Genomic DNA, 19,099 nt, shown 5'->3' on the forward strand with positions numbered 1-19,099 from the left:
CAGGCTGGGGATGGTGTGGCTGGACAGTGCCCAGGAAAAAAGGGACCTGGGGGTTCTGGTCAGCAGCTGAACATGAGCCAGCAGTGTGCCCAGGTGGCCAAGAAGGCCAATGGTATCCGGACCTGGATCAGGAACAGTGTGGTCAGCAGGATCAGGAGGGTCATTCTTCCCCCACACTGGGCACTGGTGAGGCCACACCTCGAGTGCTGTGTCCAGTTCTGGCCCCTCAGTTTGGGGAGGACATCGAGACCCCTGAGCGTGTCCAGAGGAGGCAACAAGGCTGGTGAGGGGCTTGGAAAACAAGCCATATGAGGAATGACTAGGGGAGATGGAGTTGTTTAACCTGGAGAAAAGGAGACTCAGAGATTACTTTATCACTCTCTACAACTTCCTGAAAGTTGGCTGTAGTCAGGTGGGGGTTGGTCTCCTTCTCCAGGCAGCAACTGAGAAGACACAGTCTTAAGCTGCACCAAGAGAAATACAGGTTGGATATTAGGAAGAAGTTTTTCACAGAAAGAGTGATTAAATACTGGAATAGTCAGCCCGGGGAGGTGGTGGAGTCACCATCCCTGGATATGTTTAAAAGGAGACTGGATGTGGCACTTGGTGCCAAGATCTAGTTGAGGTGTTAGGGCATGAGTTGGACTCTATGATCTTGAAGGTCTTTTCCAACCTACACCTTCTCTGATTCTGTGATTCTGTAATACTCAATATATATTTGTTTCTGAGGACCATATCCCCTTATTACAACATGTCATGGCATTTTATTATTTTGAATACTAAGGTATTAAAAAAAGATATGATTACTTAATAAAGTATGGATTTTAAATGTTGAGTGTATCCAATTTGACATCCTGTATTTTGGTTGTTAATTTTTTTTGGTTTCCTCCTTTGATGGGAATGCAAAATCTAGCATCTGTTTTGCTTTCAGTCTGTTCTGTGAGCTTTTTTCTTTCTGTGTCACTTCCATAATAATTCATCAGACATGTAAGCATCTGTGTGACTTTGACTGGGATAGATTTAATTCTCTTCACATCTAGTAGATGTACAAAGTTCTTCAAGTACTGCATTAATTGCCAACTGAGGAAGTAGATTGTCCCACATTATTCTGCACTGGTGTGACCTAAACTTGAGTACCATGTGCTGTTTTGGGGACCATAATATAAGAAGGATATAAAGCTATTAGGAGAGCATCTAAAGGAGGGAAGCAAAGATGTTGAAGGACCTTGAGGTGAAACCACATGAGGAGGCTGGGGTCACTTCTTCTGTTCAATGTGGAGAAGAGGAGACTGAGGGGGGACCTCATTGCAGTTACAGCTTCCTCATGAGGGGAGAGGAGGAGCAGACACTGATCTCTCTCTGTGGTGACAGTGACAGGACTCAAGGGAACACAATGATTCCATGATTCCACTTGCACACAAAAGTATCCTTCTTTCCTTAGTTTATAGTATATGCTTGGGGTGGGTTTTCTGAGTTACCTTTCAATTATTTTTTTTCCTTTTTGACATAAAAGAATAAAAAGAAAAAAAAGTTCTACATTTTTTAAAAAATACAATATTTTAAGTACACGATAATGTTTCTTAGAGCAAAATAACACTTTTTACATCTTACATATGAATTTAAGTTTCTGAAGATTCGAGAATTCTGTATCTAAACTGATGGATAAAACCAACAATATTTCCATGATTATATCTTTCTGATGACTCTTCTGACTGCCAGAGTAAAATTAATTTCTCATTAACTCTTCCATGCCTTGGCCTTTTCTCACACCCATGTTTTATGCACCCACCTATGCAACCATGCCTTTTTGAGCTTTGAGCAAAAAAGATCATATCCTAATAGCGAGTTCAAAGAATTGCAAGGGCTAGAGTCAGCAATCATACTAAGGTTTGCTGAGCTAATCCAACTGAGTATCAAATAAACTCCAAAAGAATTCTGATGATTTGGATAATACGACTCACTATGCTGATCGATTACTCACTTGTTATATATTCAAACTTATTAATCAAACTGAAAAGTGTCAAACTAAAACTGGTAAGATGAAAATCAATTACCTTGTTGAAGTAGTTGTTAAATTAATCCAAAGGTTTAAAAATATTCAGAAAGAGATTGGACATGTAACTAATAAGTAGATTCAGAGTTCAGCAATATACCACTGATAGAATTGCTAAAGCAATTGATGGGATATCAAAATCCTATGATTTGAGAAATCAATGAACTTTTAGGCAATTAATTAAACTGAGGCTCTCTAATGTATAAATTTCATGTGTACATTTGGTTCTGGTGTAAGATCTCCTCATCGTTGTCTTGACCCAGGAATTTTTTCATCTTATTTTCTCTCACTGTCCTGCTGTTGAGGGGGAGTGATGGAGTGGCTGACGGGCATCTGGCAGCCAGCCAAAGTCAACTCAGCACAACCTCTAATGCTCTTTCTTACACACCAATTCAGAACAAACATCTTTTAAATTTCAGGAGTGTGTTGGAAGTGGATAAGACCTGTCTACTGAGCAATAGGAAATTAAGTTCAATTTTCTTTAGGGTTTATGTTTTTGGATGTGTTTTCATGTGTACATGTAGGGAAGTTACTAAAGGTGTTGAATTGCAGTTGAGAGTATTGCAAGATCGAATTTCAACATCCTGGTAAAATTCAGCTTATTTTCAGCCTTTCAAATTTCTTTTTAAAGAAACAGTTACTTACCAATTGAATCAGGAAGAAAGTAAGAAATGTAAAGGCTTCTTAAAGAGTATCCCAATTAAAACATGAATAGGAGTAACTCCTACATTTTAATATATCTATTCAATTGATTTAAAATAAATGAACAGAATTTAATAGTTATAAAACAAAACAAACTCGATAGAACAGAAGTGGTCAACTAGATTCAAGCTTTACTCTCAGTGAAAATAGTAATAAAAATGTACTTTGTTCAACAAGTCATTTACAAATTAACATATGATTTATGAACTAATTTATTTTTGTCAAATGATAATTTTTCCCTGTCAAAATGCACAACTGTTCATGCAATGATCATTATTTTAAAATAATGATCATAGGTCAAGGCTGAACACCGTTAATTAAACAGCTGCTTTGAACTAAACAATAAAGTACTCATCAGATTCTGGTATGATCATTATATTCTTTAAAAAAACATGTTTCTAAAAAGTGCTATCATCCATTATCAGAGTAAAACTTTGATTATACAACTGTCCACTTTTTTTTTGTCATCAGAAATAAAGCATATTTTCTAAATAATTATCTTTTCTAAAGTGGTCAATTTGTTTTAAGACATAAAACTATCAAGATCTTCAAATTATAAAGTAAGAAGAACCAGATATTGCACTATCATACATAGTTCTTAAAAATCTGTAGGATGTAGATTTGCCTTCTTCTTGGAAAGAAAAACTAATAAGAACAAAATATATCAAAACATTAACCTTTAGGGAATTTAAAAGCATCCTTAAAGTAAGAAAAAAAAAAAAAGAAAGCGGTACATATTTTTAAGCTTGAGCAGCTGAAACATTGTGACAATATAGTTGACTGTCCTCATCTTAAAGTTGGTTGAAGATCTATGGTACATTTTAGCAGATCTTGGAGTTTTCAAAGCACCAAAGGAGAGGAACCAGCTCCTTCCAATTTTCCCAGAGTTATAACTCTGAATTCACACTGGTTCTAGTCATTAGCACCCTTCTCTCTGAATCTATTTAACCACCCTGATGAAGAACTATTGCTTTAAAAATAGGCCTGAGTCAATTCAGCTAGCAAAAGGGAGCATATCCTCAAAGTGGATATGATGAGTGCCTGATGAGTGCCAGAGCCAATGGAAAAAAAGAGAAGGATCAGACAGCCAAAGTCAGAGGAGCACAGGAGTCAGGTTTGCTTCTGTGAGTGACAACAAGCTTTTAGATGAGTTGGACTATCTTTTGTAGCTTTGCCTTAATGTGTGAAAATATCACAATATGGAAAAGAGAGATGCCATATTTTGCTTCTCACCATTGTAGGTGCCAGGAACTTCCAGAACAGCTTCAACTTATACCAAATATTCTGCATCATTTTGGAATTCATCCATGAGCAAAAGGCTTGTGACATTATCACCAGACACTTTATTTCTGTTCTGGTATAGAGATAAATTTGTAGTAGCAGGCCATGTGAAAGAGGACAAACTATAAACATATATTTCAGAATCTATGCTTTTAATATGAAAAATTCAGTCTTTTAAAACTGAGTAATGGCAACAAATAGAATAAAACCAAATAATTAATCAGCGAAATTATCTGCAATACCTTAAAAAAATGCCTTAAAAAAACCTAAAAAGGCAAACCAAAAACTCCATGGATTTTATTTCATTCCTTTTCTTCCAGAAAACTTTCATGGAGTCAGAAACAACTTCATTTTCTCACAGGCCTTTGCTCATATTAAAGGAGATCATCAAAGCAGAGTATGCCAGAAGGAGCAAGAGAGAGAAGAGAGGATGCTGGAGTAAAGGTGTCTCTCCTCCAACACTGAGAATTTCTATCTATATACTTAGAGGTGTGGAGCAATATGCTGTTTCAAGGCAAACCCTGAATCCACTGCAGTGAAGAAATAAGTATGAATAAACTCTGTCTTTTTGAACACGGTAATGTGAAATTAAGCTCTGACCTTCTCTGAAATGCCCTTGGGGTTGGAGTAGATAAAAAAGCAACAAAAGAGACAATCAATTGACAAACAAATCAAGACAGAGTGGAAGATAAGAAAAGTAGTTTATAATGGAAAATATTTTACATTTACAAATCTAAAATTTTGGAGAAGACAGATCTAGAAAAAAATGGTTGTTGCACTTGAGGTGTTTTTTATCCCATCAAACCAGAAATGCGACTCTATAATGATCTTTACAAATGCAGTGAAATAAAGGATTCTAAATTAATGTATCTATTACACAAGCACAATTTATATTCTAAATAAATAAAAACATGTAATTTTCAGTCTCATAGAAGGTAAATTATTAATTCGATATTGATTACTACATATGAAATACTGTAGAGAAACTTCTAGCAAGAAAATGAAAAGCATATTTTAAGAAAAGGTTTCTTGAGTTTAAAATAGAAGATAAGGTCCCACTTCCAAGCAAGAAAAATCTAAATTAAAAGCTTAGACTCGGAAAACATAGATAATAAATCAGAAGTGTGTCAGGTCCTTATTCTAACCTACAGTTCTCATCATCTTCTAATAAATGATCAAAAAAAGAAAAAAGTTCCAAAATTAACAAAGAAATACCACAATAATTTCAGAAAGGAGATTTTAAAATATTCTGTTACTTTGGCTGAAATCAGATAAGAAAATGCAGCTAGTGTCTGTATTTAGGACTGGATAATAGCTATGGGCACACAAAATTCACATCTGTAAATAGTTGTTGGACTGACAGGTCTGCAACTAGCATATGCCTTTTAATATATGGGTTCAAATAAAAATAAAGTTATAATAGAAATATGAGTCTACTTAGCTGATCTATTTTGCAATCATCAAAGGATATCTTATCTCTGTTATCTTGATCCATATCAGAAGCATGTTGACTGACATTAACAGAAACAGATAGTGGAGTAAATAAGATTTTAAAAGGAAACAATTGTTACTGCAAACAGGATAGCTCCTGTTAGATAGATGAGTTGGCTATGTGCATTTCATACCAAAATTAAGAGTTAGAGTTGTTACTTTTTAGTGCTTTAACTCATAAAGACAATAAAAAGTCTATGCAGAAAGTGTAAAACTTTTCCATTTTCCTTGTATTTTATGGATATATGCATTATAAAAAGGCTAAATATGTTATTCAAACCTCTGCATCACATAATACAAAGGGAGAAATCAGTTAAAAATTATTCTTCAAGCACAGCCCATTTAACAAAGCATAAAGTGAATAGGGTTTTTTAGGACATTCAAAGTTGGTCGTGCTTTGAACATTTCCTGAAATTTTATCTTTTAATTCAATATCAAGAATAACTAGCCACTACTCCAAATACCAATCTGAAAAAAACCACTTTGCTTAAGAAAATGCATTTTTTACTAAAAAACTCAACAAACATAAGGGACAATAAATAAAAAAAATCGTTTATCTGATTAAGGCTATAACTATTTTTTAGAAAAATAACTCATGTTTTCAATTTGACTTCTTAATGGTATCAGTTAAAAAATTGCTATCAGTTAAAAAATTTCTTACAGCTGCACCTCATAAAACAGTGTTAGGAGCCACTTCCATATATATCAGGAACATATTAGCATAATAATGAAACCTGGTGTTACAGCATATTGATCGATAACTTAGTGCAGTTCTACGCAGCAAAATGTGTAGACAAAAACTTATGTCCAACAATAGATTGGGAAAAATCCAAACAAATAAGATTTAATTTTGCTAGACAACCCTCAGGAAAACTTTAGATACAGAAAGATTAAATCTACTTCACTCAAATAATAGGGCAAGAGAAAAGGTTTAAAAGCTCTACATAAAATTGCCAAATCATGTTGAATGCAATTCCAACTTTCAATATCACCAAAGCTGAAACCTAATAACAGGTACAAATACTATGAAAGAAAGAGAAACTGGTCTACAGCTTTTGTAGTTCAGTGATTTTTGTAATTTTGTAATTAACTAATTTAGTTGAAATATTGAAAAATAAAGTGATGTTGAAAATATTTACAGATAGAACTGCAAATGGTAAATGGTTGTCAAAAAAGAAAATTATGTGGCAATGTTTAATTAGGGTGGTCTTAGAAAGGTTGGATAGAAACGGATAAAATAATTTTACATAGGAGTGTGCAATGGAATGAAATAAGAGGTAAATTGTTTAAAGGTTTGATAGAGAAAGTAATATTATGAAAAGAGGAAGTTACAAATACATTCAGTACTTATTTTTCTCTTCAAAACCATAGTTAAATTCAGATATCTGCATTTTGATTTTTAATTTTTTTCCTTCCCTCTAACCACAACTGTAGAATTTACAACACACGTCTCGATAGTGAGACTTGTTCATAGTATTTATATGTGGAAACATAGTAATGTTTTTGAAACTTTTTTAATAATAGAAACTTTCTTGTAATAGTTACTATAAACTTGCATGTCTTTCATTTGTGGAAAAAAACTTTAACTGATTTACATAGTGGATAATATTATTTTTCATACTTCTTTGTATTTTGGACAGTCAAGATGTTTCATTGATTTTTCTTTTATTTAGTGTGTGTTTGTGGATAGGGATGACTATAAATATTTCTTCACTTCCAGTATTTAAATATATTTTCACTTCCAGGATTTATTTGAAATCACAGTGGAAATAAAAATAATAAATAGAAACTATTACGGCCATGATTCTTTTCCACATGGTCTGATAGAGCAGGCTTACAATGCAACTAAGCAAAAAATATTTTTACAATTAGCAATATTGAAATGGCTACAAAATAAATTACCTTGGTTAGCATGTCACTGTGCTTTTTTCATCCAGATCATATTTATGGAGGTGGATTATCAAGCAGTATGTAATGAAGGCAGTAAGCTAAGAAATTATTTAGCTTCAAATTAGGAAAAAAACCCAAATGTTACTTTGACTTAGTTTCAGTTTTGCCATGGTGGAAAGCATGTGTCAATGGTTTCCATTTGAAAATTATGTCCTTTAGCATTTACTGTTCCCTTCAAACTGTATGAGTCTTTTTGGAATTATGGACAACTACTTTCTAAATTACAACAGAAATACTGCAATATATGAAAATTTATGGTACAGAAATAGCCTAAAAATACAGTTGTTGTCTCGCTCATGATGTTGACATTTTGGTGTGTGTACAGTTCCCTTTAAGAGTACATAGGTTTGCTAAGCCCTTTACAGCATCTCCTCTCATTCCTCTCATGTACTAGCTCTGGTCCACTTGTGTACTACCTCTGAAAAAAAAAAATCCTCAATTTTGCATGTATCCTTTGCTAGTTAGATCATCATACTAGGCCCTCTTCACTTCAATTTTTCCAGTGCCCAATATTCCGTCCAAATATATGAGCTCAGTTCTTTGTATAGAGATGCTGGTTGCTCTAGAGAAGCTCTCTCATCAACAACTTTAATCACCCTGTAAAAAAGTGTCCACCTGCAGACTTGAGCAATAGAAGTCTTTATCCGTTTCTTTCAAACCACAGTTAAGAATGAACAGCATTTGTCCAAGACAAGATTATTCTTTTATAGTATTAGAAAACCTCAGTTAAACTTAGTCTACTAATATAATTTTAGCATGACAGATATATGGAAGGTGTCAGCAAGAAAAACAAATCTACTTTACCTTAAAGGAACTTCTGATATTGTTAAAGCTAGATAAAATACACATTCACATGTGCACAGCTTGTTTCATATTATAAGGCAGCAACACTTAATGAGCAAAATTACCTTAGTCCTTTGTAAATACATTACAGAAATATAGAAGCTAAATTTTTTATACCCCTGGAAAGCTAGATGAGTAGGATATATGTTTTGTAATGCAAAATAGATGCATATTGGACCATACAGGAAAAGTTCATGACTGAATTTGTAAATCCTAATGAAGAAGACACTTCTGCAGAACTATCTGTGTTGCTACATTTATGTCCTAAAGACTTGCACTGACTACAGAAGACCTGACATCAGATTTGGAGAGAGGTTTTTTTGATGCAACTAACACTTAGAAAGGATCTCCGGGGTTTTTTGGCTTTTTGACATTGTTTCTTGGGGGGTTTTTTTGGTAGGGAAAGTCTCTCGTCCCTATCAACATATTCAGGGATTTCCAGTATCTTATTGACATTAAATTGTTCTTAAGTTCCAGGCATCAAAACAATTCAAATGATAAAATATTCACTTCCAACTGTGCAATGTAACATAATCAATAGGAGGCATTTTTTAAGCAATAAGGTATCATAATCACAATGTTATACAAATATTAGACAGACAGAGAGAAAAGTTCTCCAGGTAAAGCTGTACGCCTAATTTTCTTCCTAATTAGTGTATATGTAAGTACACACACAAACATGTTTGCACAAAACCTCAAAGGATTCTTTTGTCTTTCTGCAGACATACCAGTAAAAAGAGAAGAATCATGCCTTTCTTCAAATATAATAGAAATAATTTATTCATACAGGAACCAACTGTTCAGGGTGTAGTTTAGTAACAATATATGGTTATTCCAAATATATTGTGATTCAGTTATCAACTTCATAAGGTATTTTTATTGTTACTGTTGACTGCAACAATACAAGGAGGATTTAACAGCTGGTTTAAGAGCTACCTACCTTTCTGTCAGGAAAACAGGTCTAAGAGTTAGACAATCCTGTAATAGAATGATGCTTTGCCAAAGACTATTACTTTCTGGGACAAGACTCTTACTGTGATCATTCTTTTCCTTTTTATAACTGAAATATAAATGGAAAACTACTGGCCACAGACAGTGCTGGCTTGGTGTGTTACAGTGTATAAAGGGCCTCCAAAACAAAAATCAGCTTTTCTTCCTAGGTTGTTTCAAATGCCATTAAGCAATTTAGCAGCACAAAGAAAAGTGAATAAGTAAAATTTTTGTTTCTCAGAGATGACCATACTCAACTCAATATAAAACTGACAAGTGCACTCTTCATATATTGGTAGTTACCAGTTTATCCAAAGAAGATAGAAAATAAATCTCAGAGGCAGAAAAAGTGTTTTTCTTGCATTACATGAGAAGTAAACAAGCTGGTCCAATATCCATCAGCCAACTCAAAGCAGTCAAACTGGTCATCCAGTTCAGAGAAAGATATCCTATGGAAAGCTATTAATGGGGAAGTCTCTTCCTAAGGTCAGTTACCAGAAAGTTATCTCCACCTTCAAATTCGGCCAAAATTTTAGTTGGTTGTTTCAGTTGCATTTAGTTTGGCTTAGCTTGGTTTTGGGTTTGATTTTTAAATCCTTACCATTTAACTTTAAATTCCCTTTCTAGCCAACTATTTTTTTCCAAACCTGCAAAAAACCTTGGCTTCTTTGCAATATTGTAAGCATAAATTCAAGAGACAAGTGGTACTTTTTCCAGACAAGCACATTCTTTTTTCAGTTTTGATTATCTACCTTTCTCTCTCTATCAATGTCTAGACTTTTAGCATCATATAAAAATATTCCTAAGAGTATAGAACAATTTATATGTAATTTCAGCTTTGAATTTTTAAGCACAGTGCCAACAATTTTATTGCTTTTTTATTTTTTTCATAAAGCAAACTTCTCAGACTGAAAAAAAAAATCTGTTTAGTTTGTCTACTGAGAATACATCTCAGAGGTGAATATCTGTTTACCAATACGTTTAATTCTGTCACATTACTTTCAATTATGTTTCCCTTATCTATAAGTTTTTAAGCTATATTTATTGTTTTATCCCTTCCAATTTTTAATTCAAGATCCTACATATCTTCTGTTCACAACTTTGCAGTACTTATTTTGGTTGTTTGTGAAGTGAAATTTTTCCTGGTAAGGATCTTTCAGTTCTGCTACCTATCTCATGGTTTTCCACTTTGGTTGCTGGTTCCTTCTTTCTTTTTCTTAATTGCATCTGTTCTCTCCTTCATCTCCTTTGGTATTTGTTTCTGTTGCTTTCTGTATCCTAATCTCCTTATTGGTCTTTTTCTAGGACTTACAGGTCTGTTTTTTGGGTTTTTTTTTCTCTTTCTTTGTGAAGGGAGAGTATAATCCAGTTAGTTTTGTTCACTAGTCCCTAAATTCTCAAATGAAATTCTTTTCTTTTTTCTCTTTCCAGGAAAATAGTGGAGAAATCTAAAAAACTGTGTAGCACCTGAAATAAAAATCCCTGTGATAAGAGACTTGAAGTTGTTTCTAAAGTGGAGAATCCCTAATTTGATCCTAATCAGCTCACAGTATCTGCTCTGGTTGAAAATTTGGACAGAAAGTGAACAATGAGGAGAGAACAAAAATGTGTATTCTTAGGGCCTAATAAACAGCCTGACCTGAAAAAAATCAGAGCTATGGTTGATAATGCAAACTTTTTGAGGTACAGTAAATAATTCATTGCTTCCCTATCAACAAGTCCTGGTCTACATCAATAACTAAATAGACATAAACAGGAGAGTGAAAAATAAAGCTTTGTTTCAATTGTCATGGTTAGTTGTGAACAAAGACTGCAAATATTCCTCCCTGACATGCCTTTCAAGCCCTAATAGCCAAACAGTCAGAGAGAGCTTTTCTCTGTAGATTTAATCTAGAACCTCACAGAGCTACCATTTTTTCTTTATTTTATTAGTAGTCTGCTAACTTGAGCAACTGTTATATTAGTAGATGAAAGGTCCAGAATTAACTTGGAGTTAGACACTCTAACTGCTGTTTGCAATGGCAATAATCTAAATGAACTGATAAAATACTCTGGAAGGGTCTTTATATGGCTTAAGAAGGAATTGCTCATATGAGAAACAACTTACAAATTAAAAAAAGGATCCACATACATGAAGTAAAATGGATCTACATACAATAAAATTTGGATTCAGGAAGGAGGATCAACACACTCTCATGGTATTTTGCCCAGACCAGACATTGGCACTAGATCTGGGCACTCTGCACTACATCTTGCAGTGCTGTAGATCACCTAAAAGGAGAGGAAGTGGGAAAAGACAGAGCAACTAAAATAAGTCTTAAAGTCAGGAAATTCTCTAAGTAGAAATCCTGACACAGCATAAATGGAGGAAGAAGAATTAGGTGAGAGCAAGGCAAAAATGTGGGCCTTTTTTTGAACTTCTGGTTTTGATAAGAATCAGTATGAGAAAGAGTGGAACACTTGCTCCAAAAATAATATATGGTGAATATATAAATATACATAGAGGCATAATAGTTTCCCAAAAAACATAAAGTAAGGAGTTTTGCTGGGAGATAGTAAAGGATCCAAGATACATATAAATGTTCATAAAGAAATGTGGATAAATTTCTAAGGGCTAGGACAAAGAAAGGGTTCAAGTCAGAAAAAGGCTTACTGGAGCTACCAGGGTGGTATTAGTTGACAGATCAATGTTAACAAAATAGCCTAATAGCTGTCTGTTTGACACAGACTGATATCTATTAAAAGGAGAAACACATATGTGTCAGAATAAGAAATGCAAAAGCAAGCAGAATTATTAAATGAGGGCACTGGAAGTTTCTGCTAGTGCCAACACTTATTCTTTTGCTAGCCTTTCTTCATAAAAGTTTTGTAATATAAATTTGACAATTTAGCTCATGAAAGATGTAAAATTAACTGTTTCACTTTAAAAATAGAAAATTTTAGAGCCAAAATCTAGTCTTCCAGAAATATATTTTTCCCCTTTTAAAATTGGATATTGTTAGCATTTTACTTAGTGCTATTTATTTTTAAGTAAGAACATAAAATTAATAAAGTATTCTTGATTCTGCTTTGGATTTTGTTGATGGTTTTGTTTTGATTTGGATTTCTTTATCCAGTGTTCTGAATGGTTTTCAATTAAAATGTAGATGTAGAGAAAAGGATGGATAATTCTATTATTTCAAACTCTAAAATAATAATAATAATGATAATGATAATAATGAAAGAAATTATTCAGAGAAAATATGCCTTAGATTTGTGATTTGCTTTGAGCTAAAACACAATATTTGCTTATGTTGTGAGTAATACCTGGCACATTTATAGTGGAGAGACAGATATCTGAGAATGTTTTCAGGCCAGGAGAAGGCACTGGTGGAGCACTCAGCTCACCTGTAGGGGTGCTCCCTCTCCAGGTGGGGAAAGCACTCATTCTGGTTCTTGTGGGTCCTGCAGACCACTGAGACAGGTATAAGCATGGTCAGACAAGCCAGTCTGGCTTCTTCCTCTGACATGTTTCATGGTTTTCCATGCCCTTCTTAGTTATCATAGCCTTGCCCAAGAGCCAAGTAAACAGACAACTCAATTACCTGCCATTGTAACAGTATTTAATACGAATGAATATTAAGGATTAATTGTAATTTTACATTTTTTTACAGTCTTTTTTTCTCTGCTTTTACCAAAGTTGGACCAAAGAAATTAATTTTAATTTTACAGTCAGTATGAGTCTGTTGATTAAGTACCAAATTCAAACCTTTGGAAGTACTTGAGTGAGGAGCCAATACCAAATTATATTTAACACCAGGAGCCTGCTGAAATTTTATAGATATAATTATTAATCTACTGAAAATGTTTTTATCTCTGTAAGGGGAGTAAATGCTAAAAACTGGGGCATAATCAGAGAGTCAGATGTTTTAGGAGAGTAATTCACAGACAGAAAAAAGGTAGCAGATGTCTCCAATAATTTCAGTTAATTTCTCCTATTCAGCTCAGCAGCACTGATCAGGTAACCTGTACATTTAATTCTTGGTGGCCTCAGCAGGGAGTATAGATGAAAAGATGATCTATCTTGCTTAAATAGGAGAGATTAAAAACTAGGAGTATTAACTCCCCTTTTAAACACTATGTTTAAAGCTTCCTTCCATTAAAGCTCCTAAGAGAAAATTGACCACAAGTCACAAGAGAAAAGCCTTTAATATAATTAAATCTTTGGACACAGTGATGCTATCAACATTTAAAAATATCTCTGCAGATACGTGCTGATCTTGCAGGCTCTTAATACAAGGAAAAAATATTTATTAAGGGATCAAAAATTCCATTTTGTGTCAGTTTCTCACAACTCCACTGATTTTTTTTTAATAAATGTATTCATAGTTTTTTACTTATGCAAACAAACAAATAGCTGTCACAAATGATTATACCATTTTTTTAACAGTGGAGCTTTCCAAACTTCCATATCATGTCTGTCCTTATGAAGACACACATGATGGAGTTTTCTGATGATTTTTACCAAAATGTTATGATAGGCTAATCATTTTCTGAATAATTTTTATTTTTAACTTTGTAAAATACATAGTTTTGGATACTGAAAAATTGCTTTCTGAGCATAAACATACACAAGATTATTTTAATCAACATAAAGAGACAGTAATATACTGGATTAAATACTTCAATTTAGCCAAGTACAATTGCAGAAGGGATGTATTTTATTTCTCTATCTAAAATAAATCTGAATTTATTTCATTGATTTCAATGAAATGTTAACTTTGTCGTGAATATTTAACTGGCAATTGAATTTACTGTTTAAATTAATTAACTGGTTAAGTACTAGTAAATTTGGAAATATATTTCCTTGGAACCATGAACAGAGTTTGGGTATATAGTCACATTATTATTTAAATACTGAAAGCTCTCTTGAATACTACACTGAATACACAAGTTGAGATAGCTAATTAGAGGGAAAAAAGGAACATTTTAGACAGTTGCTGAGTATGACACCTCTTTTTAAATTAGTATTCAATTCTAAGCACCTAACTCTTTAAAAGAAAAAGAAAAATACCAAAATACTTTTTGATATTTACTGACAGCATATTATGTCTTAAGCTCAGCAATTTCTTTTAAAAAGAAAGAAGAAAACAAGGTATTATCCAAATTGCAAAGTAAAATAATTGCAAGGAAATGTCAGAGTTCACATTGCCATTCAGTCATCCACCTACATATGCACCATATCACTGCTACAAAGCGTGTGGCTTAAAACTAATCATGGTTTCCATGTGACTTTTCAAGGACTTACAAAAGAGTTTACAGTGAAGAATTCATATAGTTAGGTCCATACCTTTTGCTTTATAAGCAAGTATTAAATATTTTCCTCCCAGATTCTTCTAGGCAGAGTCAGGACTCTGAGGAAACCAATAACCCTTCCCGGGGTTGACAAGCCTCAGCTGGTGGGTCTGCCACTCACCACTGTCCATGGTTCCTGGGCCTCTTCAACCCACCCTGAGGCATCCTGCTGCAGCTCTGTCCCTGTCCCTGCTCCTGCAGGAGCCTCTCAGTGCTTCTCTGTGGGGAGCTTGGCCGGCCCTGTTTCCTTTTTCTCCCAGCTGCACTGTCTGCAGGGTCCCTGCTCCTGCTTCTGGCTGTGCTGGGCACTGTCAGTCCCAGCTCTGGCCCCAGCCCCTGCCAGGCTGTGCCTGAGAGCTCAACCTCTGTGGGGTCTTCTCATGTGCCTATGTGGAGCACCTCTTCTCTTGCCACTCCCTAAGATAAGGCTAGTACAGTGAATTATTTACAAGCTGTACTAAAGACTGTTTTCATAACATGCAACAGGTATCATTGGATGACTCCAACTGGCCTTGCAAAGCAGATGATTAATGTGATAGTTCATTGGTTCAAGCATACCTTCTGCTAACTTCATTAAATCATGGGATTTCTTATCTCTAGTGCAAACAAAACCCTTTTTTCTCAAGCTAGGCACTCAGAAAATTGAAAACATTATAAGCTTATCTGAAATTATTCATCTTGTACCACACATAAAAATTGAGAAATACAGAAATTTGGAAAAAATGGAACAGGAGTGTCAATCTGGAAATGCAACAGTTTTATCCAGAACAGGAGCTGAAGTATAGCTACTTACCAAAATAAGGTCTAAACAATGTTTTTAAAAGAAATAATAGAAAATCAGTCACTGGTTATTTATTATTATTATTATTATTATTATTATTATTTTGAGGGGCACTAATTGTACAAATGTGAAAGAGTGGGTACACAAAAATCACAAATATGCATTGCGGGGGCAACAAGAAAGCACTAAAAATAGACAGTGCTATAACCCAGAAATACTCACAACTATGAAATTCTGCCAAAAGCTTGGTTCAGATACAAGAAGCAACACTGTCTTTTTGCAAAGAAATATTTTTTTGGTGATTACAAATATGATTTATGAAAAAAACTCTTTTTTTTTTCATAAAGTTCACATGCTTAAGTTTTCCTATATTTATAGTTTGAAGCAAAGATTATCATGTGAAATAAACTAAATCAAACATACACAGTAACACAAAGATGCAAGTGAAGTATTGACTACACTTTCCATGCTGGTGATATCTGACAAGCTTCCTTTCCATTTATTATTGTTTACCTGCCATTTAGGTGCCAGGTAAATCAGTTAAAAGCTGTTCAGTATTCACTGGAGGCAAGCAAGGACTGTAATATCAGTAAGATTTAATTCTGAGGAAACCAAGTAGATGAAGTACAAAACTGGATGACCAGGGAGTCAAAGGTGATGAGCTTCACAAATAATTGCAACATCATTTATTCATATAGAAAGTCATCTACAATATTAAAGTAAAAATAAAGAAAAACAAAAGCAGAAAAACCCCAACAACAACCAAAAAACAAAACACAAAACACAAATAAACCAATGTAGTGGCCTTGTCTATCCAAGACATTTTTTTTAGCTGACCAGTTATGTACTTTTTAAATACACACGTGTAATCCCCTGAAAATATTTTTTGCCTGTTACAAAATTAAAGGAGGGATAAAAAGTGTAATCTGATTACATTTTCATAAATGTCACTAAATAAAACGTCAAAATATGTTGTCATGCTAGAAGTATAGTTTCCACAAGCAGCTCTACTTCAGTAAAACTTCTCTTATTTGTAAAAAAGAAAACTTAAGGAAACATCACCTCAGTAATTACTACAGAAATCTGAGAAAATCAGTGTCACTATGAGAGATTTAGTAAAGCTGGCATAATTTCACTACCATGTTTTCTTCATTTTAAAGCCAATTCTCCACTCACACAAATGTATACTATTCTTCCTCACCCACACTCTGGAAAGATCTTGTAAGTCTTGCAAAAGTTGTCTATTTCAAGCCCTATATTGAGGCTTAATCATATTTTCCTTTTTAAGTGCTGACTGATTCTCTTCCACATAGCTTCACCAGAATCTAATGGCATCCTAAATACACAATACCAAAACATATAAGCATGACAGATTTCCTTGAATTTCTTCTAAGATATTGACCTTTTAAAAAAAAATTCTAAAAGTCCAGCATTGAAGAATTAGTTTAATTTGAAAAGAATCTAGCACATATATATCTATAAATGCATATATAGCTATCAATATATCTGTGTATCCAGACACATATATATATATATATATATATATATATATATATATATATGAATGTACATGTGCACACAAATATATATAAACCTTTTCAGCTGCTTGAACAGGACATAAAGAAAAATAATACTTCTCTTACAAGATATAGTTTTCATCTTCTTTTAGCCTGAAAAGTATCTTGACCTGTTTTCCCTGATGCTTATTATTTAAGCTGTAATTTAGTAAGGACCATTGGTTCCTAACTGGAATCATAGTTTTATTGAGAGTTCCTTGAGATTGCAGTTTAGAGAAGTTTCACCAACCAAAGTTTTGATTGACAGTGAGGGCCTTTTCAGGCTTCTACATTTGAGAAAATATCAGTTTTATCTTTTGAGGAGTGAATAAAAAGGAGAAAAACTTGTTGTGGAAGACAATTCTCAAATCTTTTATCTGTGGGTTCCCTATTTCCTGTAGCTGGTATCAGAATTGCATTCAAGCACTCAAGAAACAGGGAATAGAAATTAAAACACAGAAGTACAAAGAAAAACAATTTCATTAGAGATGCATTTGTCCACATCTGCTGACTGTTAAACGTTTAAGAGAATTTATATCCTGCACAAATTTTAGATGTAGAATGTTACTCTTCTAGTTTCCTTGTAATACCAATTTACATATTCCTTTTGTGAACAGATGCCAGACTGTTATGCAATAGTTTAAAAAAAAATCATTACCAGCGTATCAACACTTTCCATAAAATATTATGAAAACACATCCCTTTCTTTAAGCAGCGTTTTGCAAACTAAAATAAGACTGGATGTTCCCTGATTAGGAACAGTTAAGACATTCTTTATCACAGGATGAAATTATGGAATGCTTTGGTTTGGAAGATCACCTCATTCCAACCCCACTTTCAGGGGAAGGGACATCTTTCAGGTTACACAAAGCCAAAGCTTTTCTGGGCAACTTGTTCCAGTATCTTGCTGCATTCTTTATACAGAATTTCTTCCTCATATCCAACCTTAATCACAGATCCACAGAATTTTAAGAGGTTGGAATGGACCTTTAAGATCATTTATTCCCACCACCTCAGGGACACCTCCCAGTGCACCAGGTTGCTTAAGACCTTGTCCAACTCTCTTTGAACACTGCCAGGATTGGAGCATCCACAGCCTATTTCAGTATCTAACCATTCTCACAGCAAGAATTTTCTTCCTAATACAATATCTAACCTGAATTTCTCCTCTTTCAATTTGCACCCATTTCCCCTTGACCTATCACTACAGTTCCTGATGAAGTGTCCCTCTCCAACTTCCCTGTTGGCCCCCTTCAGATACTGGGAGGTTGCAAGTCTCCCCAAAACCTTCCCTTCTCCAGAGTGAACAGCCTGTCTTTGTTGGGGAGGTGCTCCAGCTCTCATCTGTGTTACTGCTTCATGTCCAATTTTTCATCTACCAATATCCCCAAGTCTTTCTCTGCAGGACTGTTCTAAATTCATTGATCCACTAGTCAGTATTAGTACTGAGAACTGATCTGGACGTTACACTTGGCCTCATCTCACTGGAGCACTCCTCCAGCCTGCTGATGTTCCTCTGGATATCATCCCCACTCAAGTGAATCAACTGTACCACTCACCTCAGTGCCAAACTGGCTGAGGGTGCACTCAGTTCCACTGTCCACATCATTAACAGAGACACTGAATAGTATTTGTCTGAATACAGATCCCCTGAGGGACACAGTTTTTTGCTGATTTCTAATTGGACTTTAAGCTGTTGACTGTAACGTTTTGGGTGTGGCCACATGGCCACTGTGTTGTTCTTGGAACAGTCCACCCAGTCAAACACAAATCTCTCCTATTTAACAAAAAGGATGTTTTATGGCTATGCCAAAGGCCTTACAGAAGCCTAGGCAGATGACAAATTGAGCTACAGAAGTCAAAGTTGATGATGGCAAAGATAAGTAGCAAATGTATTACTAATATATCAATTGGTATTGTAGAATTATTATGTATTCCATAAGCTGCAGCCTTCCAGAACTGAACATCTGGGCTATGACTCTGAAGTAAGCTCTGATAGAAAATGTTCTATGGTGCATCACACTCTTGATATCTTAAACAAATCTTTTCACTTTTGTAAACCCTTTTTGTTAGAAGATGTTCATATACAAGCACACACAGAAAAAAATCACCTAGTCT

General features: G+C 34.4%; 1 protein-coding gene across 2 annotated transcripts in view; it reads right to left on the reverse strand.

The window, feature by feature from the left end:
* CSMD3 (CUB and Sushi multiple domains 3) overlaps window positions 1–19,099 on the reverse strand; it is a 580,968-nt gene that overhangs the window by 486,204 nt on the left and 75,665 nt on the right. The gene's annotated exons all lie outside the window — the stretch shown is intronic.

This window comes from Sylvia atricapilla, chromosome 1 (genome assembly GCF_009819655.1).
Source record: "Sylvia atricapilla isolate bSylAtr1 chromosome 1, bSylAtr1.pri, whole genome shotgun sequence".
NCBI classification, from domain to species: Eukaryota; Metazoa; Chordata; class Aves; order Passeriformes; family Sylviidae; genus Sylvia; species Sylvia atricapilla.